This window comes from Sinocyclocheilus grahami, unplaced genomic scaffold (genome assembly GCF_001515645.1).
Source record: "Sinocyclocheilus grahami isolate Dianchi unplaced genomic scaffold, SAMN03320097.WGS_v1.1 scaffold2165.1, whole genome shotgun sequence".
NCBI lineage: Eukaryota > Metazoa > Chordata > Actinopteri > Cypriniformes > Cyprinidae > Sinocyclocheilus > Sinocyclocheilus grahami.
Genome location: NW_015507344.1, coordinates 18,885 through 24,150, shown reverse-complemented (window position 1 = coordinate 24,150; position 5,266 = coordinate 18,885). Strand labels below are relative to the sequence as shown.

Genomic DNA, 5,266 nt, shown 5'->3' with positions numbered 1-5,266 from the left:
TAAAAAATGTGAAAGCAAGCTGATTGTTAAAATTAAATCCTTATTTTTATCAAGATAATTAATTTAAAAAAAATGTTTTATTGAGATATATTTGTAATTTATATCTTTAAATCTTGATTCTGGACAGTTCATCAATGATTGCATATATTAAATATTAAAAGGTTTATTTTCTATTACAGTAGTCTTTATTAAAGATTCCTAAATCAGTAATCTTTAGAATAAAATCTTCATCCATCTCCTCTCATAATGTAGTTCTTGAAACAGATCTATTAGAAAAGCAGAAAATAATACACAAAATAATAAAAAGGTAATTGTGTTTACATATAAACATTCAGATGTATTATATTGAATCATGTTATTAACATTTATACATTTTTCCTAATACATTAAAAATATATACTACTTTATTATAATAAATAGTGTTAAAGCAGGGTATCTTGAGTCCAAGATTTTAATCATCTGACCTGTTTATCAATTTTAGGTAGATTATCTAAATAAATAAATAAATAGTTGCTTGCCTAAAATATTTTATACTTTTTTTATTTGATACACAACATTCATCTCCATATGAACTTTCCCATTACACTCTAAAAAATGCTGGGTTATTTCAACCCAACTTTGGGTCAAATTTGGTCTAACACAACTTTTGGGTTACAAATGTAATGTCAAAATTGAACCCAACAGCTGGGTTAGTCCATATTTGACCCAAAGTTGGGTTGAAACAACCCAGCATTTTTTAGAGTGTAGTTATAATTAGCAGGTATTTTGCTGGTTGATGTGCTCTTTACACTTCAAACAATACTGAAATTACTCCTTGTAAATAAATAAATTACCTGATTGTTTATTTCTCTTCAGAATTGACTGTGTTTTCACTGTGTGATTTACAGTGGTTTTCTTAAACTCATCAGAGCCAGAACCGGAAAGATCATTCAATAACAACGACATTCATTTAGAGTTACAACAATCACCAACAGCCTTAAGAACTCTGTGGTCAAACACTGGGCATCTTATTTTAAATTATTATTATTATTAACTAACACATAATCTTCTTAGTCTAGGTTAAAAAGAGTATATATAGAGAGCTGAAGTTAAGAGAGCTGAAATTCACTCTCCTACAGACAACAACAGAAAGCAGTGGACAAAGTGAAGGCAAACTGATTTATTGAATAGATATAGTTGTGCGTTTGTTGGCACTGAACAGGTGTTTTAACAGGTGTTAAGAGTGAGAATCAGCATTCTGACAGTGTCTCGAGTCTGTAGATGGAAACATCTCATCATCTCTCAGACAGATTTATGGAGACGATAACAGAGAAATACTCACAAATATAAATCAATAAGACACTACAGAGCCTTTACACAACACAACATTACACACTGACAACCCTAACCCAAACAGAGAAAGACTGAATTAAAAAATATATAACACGCACTGTAATTAGTAGAAATAATTTAAATACATGCACATGTATAGATTTTTTTAAGGTACAGTGCACATGCATTCTCTTTAGTCGTGTTTATAGAAATAGTAAACTCATGTTGTTTTGGTGCAGGACAATGAGCTCTTAGTTTAGCACAGGCTTTATTGATCCAAACTCAGCTGAGAGGAAAATGTCATGCGACTAATCAATCTGGAGATTCAGGACAACTAAACCATGGCAATATGTACTTAATATTGCCATGATATAATATATTTCTGAATAACAACAGTCATCTTCATAATACATTTCTAGTAGTAGTTTAAATATTTAATTTCAGTATGCGTTCCTTTCAAAAAGGGAAAGACACCTTTTTCTCTCTATCTATCCATGTCAAATGATCCATTTTTGAATTTTTATTATTATTATTATTATCATCATTTTTTTCCTAAAAAATGTGAAAGCAAGCTGATTGTTAAAATTAAATCCTTATTTTTATCAAGATAATTAATTAAAAAAAAATGTTTTATTGAGATATATTTGTAATTTATATCTTTAAATCTTGATTCTGGACAGTTCATCGCGAGCTTCTCATATATAAACTCTTCATATCTTTCATTAACAAGATCACACCACTTAGAAGTAAAAAGTGAATAAACTCTTTCACTAATTTCCTCACTAGCGTTCAGTTCTATCTTCATTCTATCAGCCTGTTCTTTTCCAAAGTTCTCGAACTCATCTAATGTCATTTCTTCACTGGGAAATTCAATTGTAACTTTATGTAGAGAAGAGATGAAGTTCCTACGTTTTTCATCTATTATTTTCTTAATTTCTGTTGTGATATAGTTTTTGATAATTGAACTGTTGTTTTTTAAATTCTCATCATTGCCTCCTTTTGAATATTTAAATTTAGATCTACAGTGTTTTTCGTTAACTTTATTCTTCAATCTGGATAATCTATGTTTAATTAAAGTATCTGGTCCATGGCACAGTTTCTTGAGTTCATCTACTGTCTTAGTATTATTCCCTGTTGCACCATAAATGTCCTGGAAGGTAATATAAACCTTTATTTTATGATGATAAAACATTTCTTCAGAGAACCGAGCTAGCTGAATCATACAAGGATCATGTTTTTTTCTGCCTAAACACGGACTGTATTTTGTAAATATATAAATCTCCTTTATAGTGTGCTCTTTCCCTTTAATTGTTTTGTTTAAATCACACATACATTGATCTTCACTGTGAATTATATCAACATATTTTGTTATGGAAATATTTACTGGTTTAAAAGGTCCGATTAATATAGGCGGTCCTGTTTTAAATTCAATCACTGCAAATCCAGACTGACTGCTAATTAATTCATTCTTATCGATTTCAAAATCCCTTATAAACCCTAAAATCTTAAAAGATATATTGTGATTTTCAGAAAAAGAGGAATATGTTGGAAATAAATAAGAATACAAATAAGAATAATACATTCTATCAATTATAATTCTAACACTCTGTTCTCTATTACACAAATTAATAATCTCCATGTTGCCATATTCATCTCGGCTTATCCACGGCCCCGGCTCCAACAACCTGACAAAACATTCAGAGTGAAAACAAACGTATAAACACACCAATGACTGCAGATGAGCTCATTCACTTAACACAGTTAATAACTGTACAGAGCCCATGGGATTTCACATTCATGTTGTACATCTAATAGTTCCAGGTTAAGCTATTCGTTTGCTGATCAGGTTATTTCATCCTTTAAACTCACATAATCAGGCTGAACATATTGTGTAATTGTTTATGTAACTATACTATATATTCCTCTATCAGTGGTTTACCTTCGCCCCCCACATTTATTTTACTCTAATACACCATCAGCTGATAACATTTGACTTTAGCTGAATTCTGAATAGAGCACTACTCTTACTACTCGTAAAACAGTGAAGACTTTGGATGTTTTCTTGGTCAGACTTGTTGCTCCAGATGCGTTGTCACACTTGAATCATGGTGCAAATGGTACCAGACTACAGCTTTTTTTTTCTTTAAATTGGGAAAGCCCTAACAAATATGTTCATTTCAAATCAAAAAGTTCAGTTTCGAAAGAGCTCCAAATGAAAGTGCACAGTATGTTCAAAAGAAGTCACAGAACGTCCTGAATTTAAAGCAGTGAAGGTGAACGGAGTCTGTGTGTATCGTGTAACATCTTACCTTCTGAATCTAAGTAGCAATCTTTTAATCTATAACAGAAAAGACAAACCAGCATCAACTGTTAGCATGATTTTTTTAAAGTAATGCAAACCTCAAACATCAATCATTATTACGGTATTTAAAATGTAGAAGTAATACAATCCTAAACTCATTCAAGCTCACCATGGCTCTTCCCTCAAAAATCCCTGGGACAGGAGGACCCAAGAGACTCTGAAAGACACGTCCAGTTAGATGGAGGTGTTCTGTATGCCGGCCTACAGTACAGTTCTCAGCCAATGGACTCTTACAGTCTCTCAGATTTATCGTGTTAGTCCTCCTGCCCCGGCACTTGAAGTTAGATTTTTGGATCTTCTCTTCCTTAAAGGCGGCGGGTTTGTGGATCATGTGTTTGTCTCAAAGCTGACAAACTCATTTATAGCCCGATTTAGCCCATCCCTTTAAGGTGTGACATTTCAGTTTAGTGAATGAAGAAGACAGAAAATCATATGCCTGCCAAGGGTATAAGAAAAATCTGACGTGTCATGTGTGTCACTGATTTCACAATCCTGATCAGCACAAATAGCACTGTATCTCCCCTATTCAAAGTCCGGCTAACTTTCTTCTGAACACAACCCTATGAAACTGAAACATAAGATCCAGTGATGCCATTAATATGTCATCGAACACACCAATACATGAGCCGTCCCTCTGTGTGTTTCTCTATTTGTTTAAACTGTACTATTGTTCTCATGTTTCTCCAGAGGCCTCAGATACGCTGAGTGTTTCTGTTTCCTATAAAGTGAAACTCACACACGACACACCCTGTTGCTCTGAACACATTTCACTAATGTAAAGAATCTGTGCTGATCATCTATTATGAAGAAATCATGACCTCATTCATGTGATCCTGATATCAGTCAACGAAAAAAATAGTTCAACAAAGTTGCTGAAAATTTACTGCTGTCAAAATCAGCGCATGCAATGAATTTTTTCAGTTTAACGCTGTTAAAAATATTTATCGCAGTTAACACAGGGCCGGGGTAGGGTTGTCCACTCCACTCACAACTGCTGCTTCAGTCTCTTTTTTCTGTTCTACTGTGCTCGTAGTGCGCACATGCAGTGACGCGCTGGATTTATATTTTCATATTACAGTGCGAAATAAACTACGAGCATGCAATGTCGTAGTTATGTAGTCGATTAAAGCTGCCTTAAAACTGTGCATGTATGTAAGAATTTGTTATAGTCTATATAAGTCACACATTAAGAATGCGTGTCAGAACCGCATCACATTCAGCAGCAGCTGTGATGTCTGTTCATCAAAAAATTAGGAAATCAATAACTTTTATAGCTTTAAGGTTTCATCTATATCTAAGTTGGCATTTAGTGTTTGATAACTTTATTCAATTTCTGTATATTTCCTGCTTGCTGAAGGGTACAGGTAAGTATGACATTTATTATAATGGGTTTATGTGATGATTAATTTGTTCACTTAAATTAGTTGTCATTATTAAAGTCTAATAAATGTTCAAATTGATAGCCCTCAATTATACTGTAATTCTGAATGGCTATAGTCAATGGTTAAACATTAGGGGGGAAAAATCAATTTCATAGAGACATCAGTAGTATTGGAATCAGTGATACTGACCTTCAGTCATAAAAAAAAGATG

At 32.9% G+C, this 5,266-nt stretch overlaps 1 long non-coding RNA gene across 1 annotated transcript; it reads right to left on the bottom strand.

Annotated features, from left to right (window-relative positions):
• Positions 1-2,926: 2,926 nt before the first annotated feature.
• LOC107574267 (uncharacterized) lies at positions 2,927-3,965 on the bottom strand. The gene is made up of 3 exons (XR_001607650.1): positions 3,783-3,965; positions 3,621-3,649; positions 2,927-2,996 (listed from the first exon to the last, which is right to left on the bottom strand). It is a non-coding gene; the product is annotated as an uncharacterized lncRNA (long non-coding RNA).
• Positions 3,966-5,266: the final 1,301 nt, after the last annotated feature.